The sequence below is a fragment of the Lampetra fluviatilis genome, chromosome 59, assembly GCF_964198595.1.
Source record: "Lampetra fluviatilis chromosome 59, kcLamFluv1.1, whole genome shotgun sequence".
Taxonomy (NCBI): domain Eukaryota; kingdom Metazoa; phylum Chordata; class Hyperoartia; order Petromyzontiformes; family Petromyzontidae; genus Lampetra; species Lampetra fluviatilis.
The window spans coordinates 8,126,768-8,147,939 of record NC_136333.1 but is presented as its reverse complement, the minus strand read 5'-3'; the positions used below and the strand labels follow the sequence as shown (position 1 = coordinate 8,147,939).

General features: G+C 53.1%; 1 long non-coding RNA gene across 1 annotated transcript; it reads left to right on the top strand.

Annotated features, from left to right (window-relative positions):
• The first annotated feature begins 9,254 nt into the window (after positions 1-9,254).
• On the top strand, positions 9,255-20,705 carry LOC144950691 (uncharacterized). The gene is made up of 3 exons (XR_013640392.1): positions 9,255-9,383; positions 9,586-9,606; positions 20,588-20,705. It is a non-coding gene; the product is annotated as an uncharacterized LOC144950691 (long non-coding RNA).
• The last annotated feature ends 467 nt before the right edge of the window (positions 20,706-21,172 follow it).

Here is a 21,172-nt window from a genome sequence, read left to right as displayed (position 1 = left end):
ATGATGATGATGACGACGATGATGATGACGATGATGATGATGACGATGATGATGACGATAATGATGACGATGATGATGACGTTGATAACGATGATGACGATGATAATTATGATGATGACGACGATGATGATGAAGACGATGATGATGACGATGATGATGACGACGATGACGATGATCTTCACCCGAACGATGGCAAGCAGAAAGAGAGAAAGAAAGAGAGACGACACGACTCCACCACCGGGATTTAAACGCGGCTGCCTGTGGCCTGCGCGCGGGAGCAAGTGCTCTTGAGCGCAAAGCGACACCCGAGTCACGGATTATGTTTAAAGACCGGAACTTGACAATCGGATACGGAACGTATTTCAAACAGGGGTCAAGGATTCCTTTGACTGCACTCTCATGATGCTAAAACACCCCCCCCACCACCCCCACCACCACCCCAGCTACCCACCACCCCCCCCCATCTCTCTCCCACTCGAAGAGGCCCCTAGAGACGCTGAGGATGGATGCAGCGCAGAGTCGATACGGAGGTGGAGGGAAGACATTTGGCTTTCAGACGTACAGCCTCGTTCTCCTCGTCGTTGTTGTTGTTGTTGTTGTTATATAACGCGAATTGTATATAACGCGATGATGGATGAATTAGGGAACACGTTGTTTCCTCTGTTCATAACGCGGACGCCAATTGGATTTGACGCGTTCCGAGCGCACGGGAACGACGTCGAGAACAAGCGAGCGGTGGTAGCGGCTGCCTCGGTGGAGCGTCGCGCAAGGCCTCGGGATGCTGCTGGATGCTTCTAGATCAGTGGCAGAAAGGGCATCTCGCCCCCCACCCCCGGAGGGGTGCGTGAACCCCAGGTGAAGAACCACGGGAGTCGATGGTACCTTCAGTTCGCTGCTGCAGTATAAATAAATATTCAAATTCTGTGATTGTTTGTTACTTTTAAGGCCACAGTGTCGTTGAAGCGTGTCTAACGTTTGTCTTATTCTTCTGTGTATCACAGGCACTTGCCTGCCTGCCAGCAAACATGGCAACGTTAACCCAACGTAGGCACAACGTTGGGTCAACGTCTCCAGTAAACATTCCAACGTTGTGCCAACCGTTGGGCCCGTCGACACATTAATTTGGGCGCCTTTCTCCAAACGGGTAATTAAAAATAAAGATACAAAACAACAACAACAACAACCAAACGTCCCAGACAGATTCCAGATGAAACTGCGCTAATTGCTACGGAATGTTGAGCGCGGCTGGTAATGGATCGCCCGTACGCCATCGTTAACATGTTATCGCTGGTATCGTTCTTTTCTTTATATTTTAAATAAAAATAACGGAATTAAACGAGCCGCACCGCACACTCTGTTACAGTTCATGTCGGCCCCCCCTCTCTCCCTCTCTCCCTCCCTCCCCAGTAAGTCGAGCACTTAGGCGCTCGTTCCGGGGAAGTTGGTCGATCGATAGAGATTGAACTACGACCTCTGGCGCGGAGATTCGAGCCCCCTCCGTATTGTGGTGGGGGGGGGGCTGGCGTGAATTCGTGAATTCCTTTCCCCCGGAGAGAAGGGCCGATCCTAAATTAATTTTTACAGAATGAGTCAAATGCCCTCTCGATAGGGCCGTCGATGTTCTTGATGGATTTGGAGGAGCAGGGAAGATAGAGAGGGAGGAGGGGGCAGGAGAAGGAGGGAGGAGGAGGAGGGAGGAGTGGGGAGAGAGGAGGTAGGAGGAGAGAAAAGGAGGGAGGAGGAGGAGGGAGAAAGTGAAGAGAGGAGGAGGGAGGCGAATGGAGGAGGGCGGAAAAGGAGAACATGTGCGGGAATTTAAAATGCTATGGTGACTAGAAAAATTCAACAATGTATCTTGGTGCTGCTGCTGGGTTAGCAGAGGCGGTGCACAAGGACAGTCAACAAACAACAACAACAACAACAAGCACAATCAACAAACAACAACAGCAACATGCTCGTCCACAGCAACACTGTGTGCGCTCGTGGCCTTACAGAGGGAACAGACAAATGTATAATCGGCGACGGTTCGGGCAATGGCCCTTCCATTCCTCGAGCACACAGATCACACGGCACGCTGCAGACAGCAACATGGGTTGTGCGCCTCGACTCCCGCCACCGGAACGTGGAGCAGGCAGCCCCTGCAGCGGCTTGCTCGTGCCACTGCTTGCTGCTGTAAGAGCCCGCTCCACTGGACAGCCTCGCCGGCCCAGTGGGTGGACCTCCCAAGGGGGTCGGTGGTGAGCGCGCACGCCGCAGGGACCCTCACGGACTCGGAGTGAGAAGATTCATTTTGGACTGCAGCAGCAGCCGCAGCAGCAGCAGCCGCAGCAGCAGGAGCAGCAGCAGCAGCAGCAGCAGCAGCCGCAGCAGCAGCAGCAGCAGGAGCAGCAGCAGCAGCAGCAGCAGCAGGAGCAGCAGCCGCAGCAGCAGCAGCAGCAGCAGCCGCAGCAGCAGGAGCAGCAGCAGCAGCAGCAGCAGGAGCAGCAGCCGCAGCAGCAGGAGCAGCAGCAGCAGGAGCAGCAGTAGCAGCAGCAGCAGTAGCGGCAGCTGAGTCTCCAACTCGTTCTCGGAGCGAGCAGCAATCACCGGGTCACAGGCGCACATCACCATGACATCGTGGTGGTGGTGGTGGTGGAGCCGTCCCTTGACTGAGCCCCGGGGCGTCGATCAGCCTTCCATTGAATCTGCTGTACCAGATGGAAGTTCCACCGTTGCAGCCAGCTGCAGATAGCTTGTCGAGCGGTATGGACTTCTGTTCTAACATGAAGACGTTGTATTTATTGATTGATTCTCATGGCGGTACCCTGGGGTACCAAATGATACAGAATGGCCGAGGCAATTAAATATGTTATTTCTGGGACACGGTTTTTTCCCAGGGGGTGTACTTCACTGCGCGACTGGGGCGCCACTCAATCGACATCGGTGGCTCTACTCCGCGATGTCGACACGCAGCGAGGACGACCGCGTCGAAACCCCGAACGCTCGCGGTACGCATCGTGGTGGTGGTGGTGGTGCACCGTGGTGGTGGTGGTGGTGGTGGTGCACCGTGGTGGTGGTGGTGGTGGTGCACCGTGGTGGTGGTGGTGGTGGTGGTGCACCGTGGTGGTGGTGGTGGTGCATGGTGGTGGTGCATGGTGGTGGTGGTGGTGCACCGTGGTGGTGGTGCATGGTGGTGGTGGTGGTGGTGCATGGTGGTGGTGCATGGTGGTGGTGGTGGTGCACCGTGGTGGTGGTGGTGGTGGTGGTGCACCGTGGTGGTGGTGCATGGTGGTGGTGCATGGTGGTGGTGGTGGTGCATCGTGGTATCCAGCTCCAGACGAGTCGATGTGCCGCGTCGCCGACCATCAACAGACGAAGAACGACTGCGTCGCGGACATTGTGCGAGAGCCGGGGTGACGATGGCTCCCTGGGGACCGCCATGAGGTTTATTTGTTTTACAAAGACAAAGACCCCCCCCCCCCTCCGGTATAGCCTTAGCAGACTGTTGGGGCAAGTGCTGTAAGCAAGAACCTTTGACGGCCGGCACGGCACACGAGGGGGTGGGTGGGTGGCCAGCATCGCACCCGTGTAGACACACACACACATATGTACGTCATATATAAATATACACACACACACGCACACGCGCGCGTACGCAGATGAAAACACGGAGTTGAAAGATCAACCTGAACACATTGCACGCGCAGATAGAGGCGTGTGCTGTGAACACCCGACACGCTCCGCACAGCACACAACGATGTGGAGGGCAGATAGCGCCTAATGCAGAGCGGAGCCCGCGAGCGAGATAGCGAATGAAACCCCCCCCCCCCAGCCCCCCCCAGCCCCCCCCAGCCCCCAGCCCCCCTTCTCCAGCCCCCCCCCCTCCCCAGCCCCCCAAGAGATAACAGTGCAGATGGATTCACCAATTCATAGCCCCCCACCATCACCCCAACACCCCCCCCCTCCAATTGTTCCCCGCTTTTGATGCTCATTTTTATCAGCGCGGTGCAGGTAACACCGCTTCCCCCCCCCCCCCCAGATATCGGAGCGGTAAAGAAGAAATCAGCGGCAGCGAAAACCAAAACAAAATTCGTCGCCAGGGACAGAGAGAGAGAGGGGGAAACAAATAAACATCCGCGGAAGCTGCCGCGGTCGGTTTGACGGCGGCCAACGGTCAGGCTCACAGTGGGCAGCGTCCACCCTCAGTGGGCAGCGTCCACTCTCAGTGGGCAGCGTCCACTCTCAGTGGGCAGCGTCCACCCTCAGTGGGCAGCGTCCACCCTCAGTGGGCACGCGACCACGCGGAGAGATGCAAACTCCACATCTACAGCAGGTGTCAGGGTCGGGATCGATCCCAGGCCACCACCATCATCCAGTGTCCACCACCATGATCACCCAGTGTCCACCATCATCATCATTCATTGTCCACCATCACCACCAGCTGCTGCTGCTGTTGCATCGTGAGTGGGGTGGGTGGTGCGGTTCCGGGGTTTCGGGGCGCGAATATCGAGGCCCTCCACCTCCCCCCCCGTTCTGCGCCGCCCGATCATTGCAAGGGGAGGGGGGTTTGCTGGAGACGTCCTCGATGGTGAGATTCTGCGATCGATCGGCTGCTAACTCACGAACCCGAGCGAGCCACACGTTCACCGAAGAGCCCCCGTCATTCGCGTCTTCTCGCGCGATCGTTCGCGTGGTCGCGGCAAAAAATAAAACCAAGGGGGGTAGTTGGGGGCTGGGGGGCAGTGGTGGTGGGGGGTGGGGGGCAGTGGTGGTGGTGTGGGCAAGTGCTGTGCAGCGAGCAGCATCTCTGAAGGCCGGCACGGCACACGCGGGATGGCCACCACCACCACCCTGGCCACTCACCAGCCCGCACACCGCTTCAGGCGACGCTCTTCACTCTCACTACACTCCATTGGTCGATTGGTGTCTCGTGCGGGCATTGGACTCCGGGCACAGGCCTCCTCGGGCTCGGTGACGCGGCGCCACCCCCACCCACGTGGCGAGGCAGGGCGGAGGGGGGGGGCTCCTCCTCCTCGCCAAGAGAAGGGGGAGAGGGGAGGAGAGCGAACGAGCGCGTCCGGTCGCGGGCTGACGAGTCGATGGCGAGGGGCCCCCTTGGGGACACGTCCACGCACGTGCACGCGCACGTGCACGTGGAAGCGCACGGAGCCGACGGTAAACGGGCCGGAAATCATTCAACGAGCGTTGCGTTTGGGGCCGTCCATAAATGACGTCACGCGATTTTGGACGATTCTTGACCCCCCCCCCCCTCGTCACACGACGTCACAAATGTTTGACCCCCGCCCCCCACCCCCCTAGGTGCGTGACGTCATTTATGGGCGGCCCCTTTCCACTCGCTCGCACGGCAACAGCGGCCGCCACCCACTGTGGGCATTGGCCACCAGCTCAGCGTCGACACTTTATCTGCCCCACAGACGATGAGCGTGCGCCTTGTTGTATTTTCCACAAGCTTGTTCCGTCTCGTGTGTGTTGCTTATTTAGACCGCAGCGCGTTCAGTTCGGGAGCTTTATTATTTTATCTTTATACGTGACTTTACCGAAAGAACCAAAGAATAACACCCAGGATGTTTCTCTTTATCTGACCTCCGCGCTTAAACATCATTGTTCTCACACAAAGCTACCGGCGGCCGCTTGCTATCAGACACAGTTGCGATGAACATACGAACGGAATCAAGAAGATCGTTGTTAGCAGTGGACATCATCGGCGGTACCCATAATAAGTTATTCTATAGGGAGGCGGAATTGCTCAAGAAACCAAACTTTCACCCAAACCAAAAAACCCTCTTCAAAACAATTAACAAGTTGGCTAATAAGGCCGTTGTCTTGAAAGTAAAAAATACATATAAATGTACGTGATAGGTGACGTTTCGAGCAATAACCCTTCTGCATAATCACACGATACACACACGTCACGTGCGCCGCCCATCCGGCCCCTTTAATAGGTGCTCGCAAAGAGAAGGGCTGCGTGCAGAACGAGAGAGAGAGCGAGAGAGTGGGCGAGAGAGTGACCGAGAGAGTGACCGAGAGAGTGAGCGAGAGAGTGAGCGAGAGGAGTGACCGAGAGAGTGACCGAGAGAGTGAGTGAGAGAGTGAGTAAGAGAGTGAGCGAGAAAGTGAGCGAGAGAGTGACCGAGAGAGTGGGCGAGAGAGTGACCGAGAGAGTGAGCGAGAGAGTGACCGAGAGAGTGACCGAGAGAGTGACCGAGAGAGTGAGTGAGAGAGTGAGTAAGAGAGTGAGCGAGAGAGTGACCGAGAGAGTGACCGAGAGAGTGAGTGAGAGAGTGAGCGAGAGAGTGACCGAGAGAGTGAGCGATAGAGTGAGCGAGAGAGTGAGCGAGAGAGTGACCGAGAGATTGAACGAGAGGTGGAGGTTTGCATTAAGCAAAGTTATTTTAAAAAAAAAGTGCCGACTACACCGAGCATCTTCTTGTTTCCACTGATCGTGTAAGAGAGAGAGACGTCACAAGCAAGAGGGCTCCAACGGAAGTGCGTGGGGGGGGGGCGGTTTGATCGCTGTTTGACAGTGACGTGGGAGGGGGTTAGTTGGGGGGGGGGGTGAGTGGGGGGATTTAGTGGAGGGGGGAAATTTAGTGGGGGGGGGGGGGGGCAGCCACCCCGATCTCCCACGCGAGGTCCCCCCCAGCGGCTTGCGAGCGTGGGTTGATTCTGGCCTCTCAAATATTTGAATTCCGAAGTGCGCGAGGCGTCTTGGGAGGCACTTAGCAGCTCCAAAGTGCTGCGAGATGGTCCCTCTCTCTTTAGCTCTCTCTCTCTCCCTGGGTCTCCCTCTCCCTGGGTCTCTCTCTCGCTCTCTCTCTCCCTCATTGCGGCCGCCCCCCAGTGGAAACAAATGTACAAGTCTCCCGTAAACAAACGCTGCGGTGACCTCCAGTGGAGGTTGGCACACTGCACGTTGCCATCGGCCGTGTGGCTCAGCCGAATCTCGCCAGGGGTAACAGACTTGTGCATTTCCTGCGGTGCCAGGGAGGATCTGCCCCACCGGTACTTACACTGCCAGCGGCTCAAACCAATGTTCCGTTTTTTGGGGGACATCTTCAGGAAACTGGAGGTGCCCTTATACAACAGCAGCTTCGTATATGGGGTGGTGCCTTACCTGGCTAACAAGCGCCATGACCTCGCCAACTTCGCCTGTGCTCAGGCGAAGTTGGCGGTGTAACCGAACGAGAAAAAAGATGCTGAAGGGTGACACTGACGGCTGCTCTGTGCTGCTTCCAGTGTTCAGGAGCCTGCTTAAGGCGCGGCTCCGGCTGGAGCACGCGTACCACACACATACCGGTGATGTGCGCGTCTTCTTCGAACGCTGGGGAGCCGGACAAACCCCTCTCTGTACCAGCGTGGACGGCACCCTCGTGGTGTTCACCTTCTGAAGCGCTCGCTCGTCGCCGTGGCGTGCGCGATGACCACCACCACCACGTGACTTTTCTTTCGTGTTGTGCGCGGTGCTCTTAGCGCCACAGCGCGTGGATTTGTAGCGTTTAATTTCATTTGTTTGCTGGTGACTTTGTGTGTTTCATATCGAAATCGCCTCCAGTGCTGTTGCTGCTGGCGGCAATGAAAGTTGTTTAAAAGTCAAAGTCTCTCTTTAGCTCTCTCTCCCTGGGTCTCTCTCTGGCTCTCCTCCCTCTCTCTCGCTCTCTCTCTCTCTCGCCCTCGTCTCTCGCTCTCTCTCTCCCTCTCGCTTTCTCTATCGCTCTCTGCCACCTACCCTCTCACTTTCATATTTCAAGCGCATGTTTTTTTTTATCGGGGTCTTTTTTGAGTCGAGTTGAAATCTCCAATTATAATAATTGGGATATTTTTTCGCTCTTCTTCATGGACCTGTGTTTCTATATTTATAGATCTACGTGGCATTAGACTTGCAAATTGCATCTTCGCTAACTTCTAAACGCCCGAGTAGAATTTGGAACGACGCAGGGTACGTGTTTTTTTTTTACTTTACAAGGACGCGTGGAAGGGAGCAGCACGAGCACCCGGATCAGGATCTTGATGTATTTTACTGGCGGAGAAATCCGATGACCTCTGAAGCTCTTTACCCACAGGTGTCCAGTAGGGGCACTGGAGGGGGGGGGGGGCAGCAGCACGTGACCACCACAAACGATTACAAAGCAGAGTAGGAGAAGTAAGCAAATCACTGAAAAAAGTGCAAACAAAACTAAACCATCTTCTTGGTTCTTTCGGTCACGTAGAATGGAAATAATAAAATAATAAAAATAAAAATCATAAAATATTTATTTTATTTTATTATTTCTATTCTACGTGACTTTACCGAAAGAACCAAGAAGATGAATCCATGCAGTCACGAAAGCTTTAAATCGAAAACTAAACTAGTTTAAGACGTAGGAGGCTTTAGCGACCAATGTCATCGATAATAGATGCGTTTGGGTTCGAACGCGTAAATATAAATGTGTCGTTAAACCCTCCACCACCCGACACAGCTAATGAAGCAAGGTGTTGTCACGTAATCAGAACGTGCCAATTCGTTACCAGTTCGGCACGCCGGTTGTGTGTTGGATGGTCGCGTTGAATTTTCTTGGGGTCATCCGACTTTTCCCTCCACATTCAGAATCAACAGCACGCGTTTAGAGTCTGTGGCGGCTGCTATAAATGTCCGCCACTCGTTTAGGGCCTTAGCTCGGTAAAATGTAAATAGTTAAGTTGAAAAAAAAATGTGTTGCATAGTACATATGTTGAACTTCTTTCGCACTGTACGTAGGCAATCGCACTAATCGGAGGTGCGGGGGAAGAACAACACACTGAACACTCAAAGCAGTTCTAAATGAATGAGTTCGTAAATCTAGATGGTGACGATTAGAAAGTGTACAGCTCCCAGTGGCTTCAACTATCGGACGGCAGAGCGTTCCAGGCGGCCGCAGAAGCGCATCGTGCGGTGACCCTCTTCTCTGTGCGAGGGTTGAGTCAACACCTCAGGCAAGATGTGAACTCGCCGCTTCTGGGTGTGAGCCGCTCATTGAGAACGGGGGTGGACTTTTTTAGTTTGGTGGCTGCTGCGCTACGCTCCGTGTCGGTGAGAGTTCAACCGGCGGTCGTGAACGCCGCGATGTTGGAACGATGCCGGTTGGTGTGGCGATGTCGTGGGCAAAATGTCGTGAATGAGAGCGCGTTCGCCGCTCACGGGATTGTGCGTGGGGGGTGGTGGGGGGGTTATAACAGCGCAGTCTAAAGGAGACGCCGAAGGGCGATGTTGGTGAGGGGGTTCTTTTTTGCTGCTCAGATTTTCCGTAACGAGTTCTTCTCGAGAGGTTTGCTAGCGACTCTTTGTAAAGTGATTTTCGTTTCAAGGCCACGTCTAAATTCATCACAACACAACCCACATCTATGTTGGAGACATTTTAATTAGAACGGTGGGTGGGGGGGGGGGGGGTGCGGGGAAGATTTTAAAAAGGCATTAAGAATTACATTTGGACCTATTGCAGGCAATTTTTACAAAAAAATATAATTTACAAACTGGGCAATACAAGCCCAGCAAGTGAGCCCCGCTGCTTCTGTGCTAATTACATTTGGCGAACAGTGAAACAAAAAATCTCGACACTTTTCCTTTTTCAGACGGAAAAAGACAACGTGCACGTGAGTTGAAATGTGATCGTGATAAACCGCGTTGGCGTGACGATAATTGTACGTGTGTGTGTGTAAAAATAAAAATAAACTTTAACATTTGAAGATGTTTAACATGTGTATAATGAGAAAGCTCTTTAACGCACCAAGACAAATATCCCCGTGAAAGTTGTTTTAAAGATTGTGAGCGAGGCAACTGCTGCCAGTGAACACCTATTAAAGTAACCATCACAGTCTTCTTGGTTCTTTCGGTAAAGTCACGTAGAAGGAAAATAATAAAATAATAAAAATAAAACATAATAAAATACAATTCTCACGACGTTTCGGCCACAACGCAAGCAGCCGTCTTCAGGTGGAGAACAGGTCTGTCGAGAAGGCAGACCTGTACTGCTCTCCACCTGAAGACGACTGCTTGCGTTGTGGCCGAAACGTCGTGAGAATTATTTTATTATGTTTTATTTTTATTATTTTATTATTTTCCTTCTACGTGACTTTACCGAAAGAACCAAGAAGATGAATCCCTGCAGTCACGAAAGCTTTAAATCGAAATGTAACCATCACAATGTTCATGGTTACAGCGCTGTCACATTGCAGATCCAGAGGGTCTCCGGATCAAATTCTATCTCCCGGAGCGGCAGTTGTTTTACGTTACTATTTTATAGATATTTACTAAAATTCGTTATTGTTTATCGATGTGATCGACTTTCCTCTCTATCTTGCACTCACTCAAATCGTCCAACGAGTCGTTTTGCTTTTCCATCACCATCATCGCAGCACGCGAGTATGCACTGTATGTTGAACCTCTTTCGCACCGTACGTGTGTCTCTATGGATCTCCGAGTGTCTACTATGCGTGCATGTTGAACTTCTCTCGCACCGTACGTGTGTCTCTATGGATCTCCGAGTGTCTACTATGCGTGCATGTTGAACTTCTCTCGCACCGTACGTGTGTCTCTATGGATCTCCGAGTGTCTACTATGCGTGCATGTTGAACTTCTCTCGCACCGTACTTGTGTCTCTATGGATCTCCGAGTGTCTACTATGCGTGCATGTTGAACTTCTCTCGCACCGTACGTGTGTCTCTATGGATCTCCGAGTGTCTACTATGCGTGCATGTTGAACTTCTCTCGCACCGTACGTGTGTCTCTATGGATCTCCGAGTGTCTACTATGCGTGCATGTTGAACTTCTCTCGCACCGTACGTGTGTCTCTATGGATCTCCGAGTGTCTACTATGCGTGCATGTTGAACTTCTCTCGCACCGTACGTGTGTCTCTATGGATCTCCGAGTGTCTACTATGCGTGCATGTTGAACTTCTCTCGCACCGTACTTGTGTCTCTATGGATCTCCGAGTGTCTACTATGCGTGCATGTTGAACATCTCTCGCACCGTACGTGTGTCTCTATGGATCTCCGAGTGTCTACTATGCGTGCATGTTGAACTTCTCTCGCACCGTACGTGTGTCTCTATGGATCTCCGAGTGTCTACTATGCGTGCATGTTGAACTTCTCTCGCACCGTACGTGTGTCTCTATGGATCTCCGAGTGTCTACTATGCGTGCATGTTGAACTTCTCTCGCACCGTACGTGTGTCTCTATGGATCTCCGAGTGTCTACTATGCGTGCATGTTGAACTTCTCTCGCACCGTACTTGTGTCTCTATGGATCTCCGAGTGTCTACTATGCGTGCATGTTGAACTTCTCTCGCACCGTACGTGTGTCTCTATGGATCTCCGAGTGTCTACTATGCGTGCATGTTGAACTTCTCTCGCACCGTACGTGTGTCTCTATGGATCTCCGAGTGTCTACTATGCGTGCATGTTGAACTTCTCTCGCACCGTACGTAGCCAACCGTTACTAATCGGAGTTGCGGGGGGGAGGATAACAAACTAACAAACAAACAAAAGCATTCATAAAGAGATTCGCTTTCAAGCTGGGATGTGTTCGGATTTTCGGATTAATTTTCTCTATCTTCACCGCCACCCCCCCACCCCGAAAAAAAAAATCCGAAAATCGAACCGAGATAAAATACGTTTTTGGACTATCTAAAAAAATAAAAGTAACAATAGTTTTGGATTATTCCCGAAACATGACGTCAAATGAAGTGACATCACTCTCTTGATTTAGCCCATCATCATCACCGCCACCACCACCATCATCATCCCTCTAGGGTCAATAAAATTAGTACAACTTAGTTGGCGGGATCGGGTGGATGGCGTGAGTCATGTCGACAGTGTCCTTTGTGGATAGACTCATCCTCGCCATAGGAATGTGACATTTCCACCACTGGCTTTGCAGGGCTCTACACGGAAACGTGAACGCCGCCTCGATGTGAAGTCGAGGAGCTAAAACAAAAATGACATCTGACTTTATGTTGACTTGCGATTGTGCGGACTGTAAGTACAGCAAGTCCTCGTTTAACGTTCTAGTCGCGCGTTAAGCGAAAACAAACTCCCCATGGATGATGTAATAGTGATACAGTTTGGCGACATACGATGTACCACTACGACTACCGCACACACTGCGAGACTAGTAGCCGAGGGAACGCTCCCACCGCGTCACCGCGTCGCTCCACGTTACCGTATAACGGTGTGTGCGTGTACCGCGTTATAACGGTGTGTGCGTGTACCGCGTTATAACGGTGTGTGCGTGTACCGCGTTATAACGGTGTGTGCGTGTACCGCGTTATAACGGTGTGTGCGTGTACCGCGTTATAACGGTGTGTGCGTGTACCGCGTTATAACGGTGTGTGCGTGTACCGCGTTATAACGGTGTGTGCGTGTACCGCGTTATAACGGTGTGTGCGTGTACCGCGTTATAACGGTGTGTGCGTGTACCGCGTTATAACGGTGTGTGCGTGTACCGCGTTATAACGGTGTGTGCGTGTACCGCGTTATAACGGTGTGTGCGTGTACCGCGTTATAACGGTGTGTGCGTGTACCGCGTTATAACGGTGTGTGCGTGTACCGCGTTATAACGGTGTGTGCGTGTACCGCGTTATAACGGTGTGTGCGTGTACCGCGTTATAACGGTGTGTGCGTGTACCGCGTTATAACGGTGTGTGCGTGTACCGCGTTATAACGGTGTGTGCGTGTACCGCGTTATAACGGTGGTGCTCGTGCCGCGGTGTAACCAGGGCATGCGCGTTCCGTGTTGTGCAACAAGCCTTCCCTAATGGCATAAGCGTGTCGCAGTGTGAACACCGCCACAAGACGATAAGCAGACACGAAGCGTCGTCTCCCTAGCTGCTGTTCCCCCACTGGTTCTGACACCGCTTGCCACGTAACAACAACAATAACAACAATCGCCATTCGCCACTAAGTGGCGGTGACCTCACCACGTCGCCTGTGGCAGGCTACGTGCACTTCAAGGCCACGTGAGGTGTCGAAAGCCCGCTGGCAGGAGGTCACGGGGCAGACCCAAGTGGCATGGGTCGACTGACTGAGATGACTTGTCGAAACACCACCTGTGCCCCCGACTGTGCCAACACACACACAAAGATCCCCCGTATAGCCTGAACAGACTGTTAGGTCAAGTGCTGCTAGCGAGCACTTACGAAGGTCGGCACGGCACACGAGGGGGTAGGCCCGGCCGCCTTTGTCTCCCCAGTGGTGATGTTTACACACCACCCCAGGTACTCATTAGAGGCTGAATCGACCTAAGGGGAGGCCCAGGACCGGTTCAGATATTCGTTATCACCGGTGTTGGCCGTGAGCGGGAATAGAACTTAGGGTCGCCGGGTTCGTAGCGCAGCGTAGCGCTCACCGCTACACCACCACTCGCACACGCGTGCAACATTCACCCAGGCTACCTCGAAGGCTGGGGTCACGTTTGCCAACAAACAAAACCCCGCAAGACTAAAAACCCCGGGAGTTGCGGGAATGAATCATTAAAACAATGAGACAGATGATGCCAAATGATGGCTTAAACTAATGAATAATTTAAACCCATTAATGCGCCGGACAATTATATGCTCAACGTATTCCAATGTGCCCAGCAGATTGTGATGAATGTGTGTGTGTGTGTTGGGGGATTTTGACGATTTCGCAAATTAAATTGCTTACGTTATTATCGCGAGAAATTGCACCGCGCAGAATGTAAACAACTGCCGTACACAAATGCACAACATGCTATCATGCATGCGCCTTTGTTAGGCTCACGGAGCATTTGAACTTGCCTACATGCACGCCATATTGCACACAAATACAACAGACTGTCTAAGAAAGTGCTGTTAGCGAGCACCTATTAAGGCTGGCACGGCGGTGGGTGGCCACCACAACGCCCGGCAGCCTTTGTCTCCCCAGTGCTGATGCTTACTACACACCGCACCAGTTACTCGCTTTAGGCCGAGTCGACCTAGGGGAGATCCAGGACGAGTTTTTACATTCGCCACTGTTATTGGTTGTGAGCGGGAATCGAACTCGGGTAGCCGCGTTACTAGCGCAGGGCGCTAACCACCACCCTACCGCTCCCCGTACGCATACAACAACTGACATTTACCACTAAGTAGCGGTCACGTCACCACGGCGCTTGTACCAGGCTACGTGCAACTTGAGGCCACGTGAAGTATCGAAGGCTCGCTGCTGGCAGAAGGTCATGTGACACATCCAGTTGTCAAGGGCTGATTGAGATGACTGGCAGATGCTACACATGTGCTCCATGCAGTGCCAAATTCTGAAATGTCTGCATTTTAATCGCCCAGCACTCCGCTCGTTGTTGTGAGCGTCGCTCCTCCGCCCTCCACTGTTGTTGCTCGAGGGCGACTGCCTCCAACTGCCCAGGAGCGTCCTTCACGAGCCTCCTCCACAGAGGCCGATCTTGACACCGCTGGTACCGGTCATCGGCAAGTCCACTCAGCTCCACGTCCTCCTGTACCACATCACTCCATCTCTTCTCTAGCCCGTGCCGCGCCCGTTTAGCCCCCTCGATCCGGCCGAACAAAAGCTGTTTAGGCATGCGGTGGCTGGGCATGCGGGCTAGATGAACCCAGCCAACGCAGCCTTGCCTGCCGGAGGAGCTCACCGATGGGACTTTGCCCAGATCTTTCAAGGATTTGTGAGCTCCTCACACAATCCAGCCTGGTTAAACCCAGGATGGATCGTAGGCTGATGGTAAGGCCCCACATCTTAGTGGCAAGCTCCAGGTTCAGCAGCAGTGCCTCTCCACCTCTGAGAGAACAGCAATTACCAGATCATCGGCATACATAACATGGTTGAGCAATAGGAAGCCATCCAATCACTCCATACCAGGTGCCAGCATCATGACCTCTTCCCGACAGAGGAGTGGCAGCCTCTCCTCCGCAGTGAGCATTCGAACATTCCACGTGGCCACACGTAGTGGTTCTTTGTTGTTTCTGGAGGAGCCCCGAGGGTAAGGATTCAGTCTCCTGGCTCTGCCAAATGAGGTTTGGCCAGGATACATCATAGACGCCTGTCCCTCCGGGGCCTCCGGCACAAGCTTAATGAGATATTTTTCACGTGGTTTCGTGGTAATTAATTGAAGGCAGAGGGGGTAACAGCCCCTCGCACCCATCCAGAGCCCCCGTTTGGCCGCTGTGGTTGCTACAGACGCCATGAGGGGAATGGCCGATCTGAGTTGGCCCTCCCCCAACGGCACTGCCCACCACAGCGTTGCCGTCCGGCAACAACGAGGAGATACGGGGTTGTTTTTGCCAGACCCACGCACGCGCACACTCACTCACACACTCACACACACACACTCATTCACACACTCACGCACGCACTCACGCACACACTCACTCACTCACACACTCACGCACGCACACACTCGCTCACACACTCACACACACACACACTCATTCACACAGTCACGCACGCACTCACGCACACACTCACTCACACACTCACACACTCATTCACACACTCACGCACGCACTCACGCACACACTCACTCACTCACACACTCACGCACGCACACACTCGCTCACACACTCACACACACACTCATTCACACAGTCACGCACGCACTCACGCACACACTCACTCACACACTCACACACTCATTCACACTCACGCACGCACACACTCGCTCACACAAGCGTACAAACACGTGCGCTGCACGGATTCATAAACATTCCGAATGCTGACGTTGTTCCCCCCCTCCTCCAAAACTAAAATTGGAGCCATTGAGATCGAATGTGAAAGTTTACGAGCACTTAGCAGGGCACAGATCCAGACTCGGCGTACAAACGCGACCTAGAAATTTAAAAAGATCGCGTGACTGGGAGAGACGGCGCTCAGGCAAAAACAAGAATAAGAAACAATCATTGGAGCCAATCGCAGGATCAGATGAAAAACTCATTAACTTTGCTAAATTACGGCCAAATTGTCCTACTCTCTAGACAGCCAATACGTCGACGCCAACAACACTAAGCAACAATAATAATGCATCGCTTAATTACTGTCAATTTCGCGGCGAAATAACTAAATAAGTGCGCGCGTTTTAAAGATCGACCAATTTCAGAGCACTCCCAAAACCTCTCCCTCCTCCCCCTCCACTCCCTCACCCCCCACCGCGTGTATTTAGACCGTGGGGAGGGGGGGAGAGCAGCCAAACAATAACATTAATTTATTTTAAATGCGATGTCACCTCCACTCAACGGGGCGATAGCAAAACACATTGTACGCTAAAATGAAAACGCAAAGACAAATAAAATCACGTTCAAGCCACGCGAACAGAGCTGAGCCTCTTCTTCTTGGTTCTTTCGGTAAAGTCACAAATAAAACATAATAAAATATTATGTTTGAGGACGGCTGCTTGCGTTGTGGCCGAAACGTCGTGAGAATTATTTTATTATGTTTTATTTTTATTATTTTATTATTTCCCTTCTACGTGACTTTACCGAAAGAACCGAGAAGATGAATCCCTGCAGTCACGAAAGCTTTCGATCGAGAGTTGAGCCTCGCGAAACGCCTTCCCTTAGCGCGGCGCGGCTTGGGGGTGGGGGTGGGGGGGGCTTGAGAAGGCCCCCCCCCACTCCCAGCGGTTGGACCCACGGGGTGGATTGGTCCGACACCAAACGGAGCTTCAATCGACCCAGAATGTGAGGGTCTGCACGTGGGAATGGGTCCCCACTTGGGGCACGGTGCGGGGGTCACGTGGCCGAGAGGTCAAGCGGTTGTTGTGCCGGGTTCAAGAGGTTCAGCGGACATGGACAGTTGAGGTCGCCGCCGTCGCTTCCTTCCTGCTGACAGATCCCTGTTTGCGTTGAGATGCAACCTTTAAAGCCGGGCCTCTCTTGCATGTCGGTGTCACAGTCACTCACTATTCTATAAAACTGTAAACTATTTTTCAGAAGCGACCTGGCTAGCCACAAATTATAGCTCAACGATTGGGATCATCATCATCATGTGGAACTGTATAGCAACACAATACTCTCTATAAAACACGGTGGTGTTGATTCCAAATGTGGATGGAAAAAAAACCGGTGGTGGAACCGGAGAAAAATCCACGCGACCACCAGGAAAGAGAGAGAGAGAAACATCAAAATATACAGCAGCAGGCATCAGCATCGGGATCGAACCCACGACCTATTGCAGACCAGGCGAGGTGGTTAACATCTCCTAGCCACCGTGATGATGATGAGAGAGACACGCAAACTCCAAATCTACAGCAGCAGGCGTCAGGGTCGGGATCGAACCCACGACCTCCTGTAGGCTAGGCGAGGTAGTTAACATCTCCTAGCCACCGCGGCGAATATCTAAACTCGTCTTGGGCTCTCCTCTAGGTCGACTGAGCCGCTAATGAGTACCAGGTGCGGTGTGTAAAACATCGTCACGAGGGAGACAAAGGCGGCCCGGTCGTGATGCTGGCCACCCAAGACCCTTCGCGTGCCGTGCCGGGAATTTATAGGTGCTACTCGCTAACAGCACTTGCCCCTACAGTCTGTTACAGGCTATACGGGGAGCTTTGCCTCTTATACATATCTGGTGACGGCAGTCAGAGGCGGAACGAAACCCAAGAAGATGAAACACAGAGAAGCCGGCGAGAGCAGGAGATTTATTTTCGGGAAGAGATTGAATTGATCGCGACGAGTAACCCAGCGATGTCCGCTTCCGCGGGCCGTTGTGAGCATAGCAGAGCGCCACTTCAAGTAGACGGCATCTCAGTGGCAGTTCTGTCATGTCGACTTCCGCGGGCCGTTGTGAGCATAGCAGAGCGCCACTTCAAGAAGACGGCATCACAGTGGCAGTTCTGTCATGTCCACTTCCGCGGGCCGTTGTGAGCATAGCAGAGCGCCACTTCAAGAAGACGGCATCACAGTGGCAGTTCTGTCATGTCCACTTCCGCGGGCCGTTGTGAGCATAGCAGAGCGCCACTTCAAGTAGACGGCATCTCAGTGGCAGTTCTGTCATGTCCACTTCCGCGGGCCGTTGTGAGCATAGCAGAGCGCCACTTCAAGTAGACGGCATCTCAGTGGCAGCTCTGTTATGTCCACTTCCGCGGGCCGTTGTGAGCATACCAGAGCGCCACTTCAAGTAGACGGCATCTCAGTGGCAGCTCTGTTATGTCCACTTCCGCGGGCCGTTGTGAGCATAGCAGAGCGCCACTTCAAGTAGACGGCATCTCAGTGGCAGCTCTGTTATGTCCAATTCCGCGGGCCGTTCTCCAGAACGCTGCTCTGTCTCGCGACGACGCCGATCGCCCAACACTCTCGCGATAGCACGGCGAGGAGGAGGAGGAGGGACGTGACGACAACACGGACCTGACATGTGTTTTTTATTCCAACAATTCTGAGAAGAATCGACTCTTGAATTGAATGGAAGAGAATCGAGTCGGAGTGTGTCTGGCTAGATGTGGGTGAGGGGGTGGAGGGGGGGGCACCGTCAATGGGCCGCCCCCACCGTGAACGCGTGAGAGGTGAACAGCTGAGAGGCAGCGTGAAGCGTGGGGCTGAATTACAGCAGCGCAGTGGGCCCACACACTCCCCCACGACCCCCCCCCCCCCCACGCACCCCCCACGCTTCCCCCACGCACCCCCACGCTCACCCCACGCATCCCCCACGCACCCCCCACGCACCCCCTACGCTCCCCCCCACGCTCCCCCCACGCACCCCCCACGCTCCTCCCACGCTGTGGTTCTGTAACACCAAAGTTACAGAACCACAGCCGTCACCCCTGCGGCGTAGATCGAATCGGAACGACCGCCCCGGGCCCCGCGCTTTGGGGGGGGGGGCGGGGGGGCGCACTTCGACTTCACGACGTCAGATTTAATACTTCCGATTGAAGGCGTCTGGTGCCCTCCCCCCTCCCCCTCAAAGTGGCATTTACCCCGGGACCCAGTGCCGGATTATCCGAGTAGCAAAATTATCAAATGTAGCTACGGGCCCCGCACTTTCAAGGGCCCCGCGCTAAATGCTTTCAAGCCATCGACTCCGGTTCAGTGATTCTGCACTTGCTCTATTACTATAGTACTGTACCGCCTTCAACTTGTATGAACGACTGGGTGTTTAAGGTGGGCGATTTGTCATATTATCTGGCTGTGTAGCAAATGAAAAAATACAATTACTTTACTGTGCAAGTAAAAAATGTGTGTTTCAATATTAATGTTTTTGTGATTTAGGGCCCCTATATAATACCGTGCTGCTGCTGCAGGCCCCGCACTCGCTTCATCGTCCATGAAGCTCCTTTTCACCGATGTGAAATCTGTGGTGCCCTTAGCAGCTTTGCATCCTGTGTGAGCGCACACTCTGATCTTGCTACCCCCCCCCCCTCCTGGCACCATGCCGCCAAGAGACCACGACACGGACGCATTCGTCCGAGCGAGTGGCCGAGATGTTCCGAACAAAAAATACGACGACGCAAATCGAACGGCAGCCGCGTGCAGACGAGCCGTGTTCCATCGTTCGCGTGTAATTGCCCGCACGTGAGCGATGCTACTCTTACGATGCATCGTTGTGTTGTACAGGGTGGCACACAACTCAGGATGCATCGGTGTGGGGCGGGCAGGGGGGGGTGGGTCATGACCGGGCAAGGTTTGGCGAGGTGCCATTCACCCCCGTAAGTTGATTGCCTTCAGAATATGATTCGTTCGGCTGCTTCAATCGCTACGGCCCGACCAGACACGTCGCAACGGTTCTTGAAATATAAATACCGATTTGTCTTCTTAGTTTTTTGTGTTTTTAGGATGTATTTTGGTTATTGTATTTCGGTTGGTTTGTGCTTTTTCAACGAGTGCCTTACTATTGTAAAGACCGACACAACAGACCACGTAAACAGAACGTGCCAACTCGTCACTAGGACAGCACTAACCGGTTGTGTGTTGGAGAGAAAATCCACAACATTTATAATCTGAGTGGATTTTCTCTCCGTTATTGGTCGCGAAAGTCTACGGTGGCAGCCCCAACAGTCTGGAACGCCATCCCCTCTGCACATTCGCACCATCACCCCAATCGCCTCCTTCAAGAGACACTTAAAGACTCACCTCTACAATCACGCTTTCGAGCGACTCTGAGCTTGGCTCCGCGCCTCTGAATTGCGGCCGTTACATCCGCAAATTTGCGCGCGTTATAAATTGCATTATTGTTATTAAACCGATCTCTATACACATACACCGAGGTCATTAACGGCGACAAAAAAAACACCGAGCAAATACGAAGCAAAATATGAAGAGTGCGCAGGTGGAGTTCGCGTGGAGAGAGAGCGAGGCACGCGTTGGAACCACAACGGAGAGACCGAGACGGATGGACGCGTGCGTTGGAAAATGTGCACGGATTCCAGCGGCTCTCCATCGATCTCGATGGGTCTCTGTGAGGGCGTCTCCTCTGCGTGTCTCTGTGGGTTCACGATATGGGGCCCATAGTTTGAGATGCATGGCCATGATCACACCCCTGTGACTCGTGTCTTTAATGTATCTGCCTGAGTCTATATACATCTCGACGTGTCTCTATGTATGTCTATGTATCTCTATGTAGGGGTCTCTATGGGTTTACTGAGGGCACACAGTGGCTCCCGTCTTTAACTTCCCATTCACAGAGGATGTGCGGCGCTGCAGCAGCAGCAACAGCAGCAGCAGCAACAGCAGCAACAGCAACAGCAGCAGCAGCAACAGCAGCAGCAGCAACAGCAGCAGCAGCAGCAGCAACAGCAGCAGCAACAGCAGCAGCAACAACAGCAGCAGCAACAGCAGCAGCAACAGCAACAGCAGCAGCAACAGCAGCAGCAGCAACAGCAACAGCAGCAGCAACAGCAGCAGCAGCAGCAGCAGCAACAGCAGCAGCAGCAACAGCAGCAGCAACAGCAGCAGCAGCAACAGCAGCAGCAACAGCAGCAGCAGCAACAGCAGCAGCAACAGCAACAGCAGCAGCAGCAGCAGCAACAGCAGCAACAGCAGCAGCAGCAACAGCAGCAGCAGCAACAGCAGCAGCAACAGCAGCATCGCCCTGCTCATGACGAGGCTCTCATGATGCGGTTAAAGAACATCCAGAGGCCGATGCGATGATGATGATGATGATATCGACCATGATAAGGACGACGATGATGATCATGACGACGATGATGACGACGATGGTGATGGCGATGATGACGACGACGATGACGACGATGACGACGATAATGACA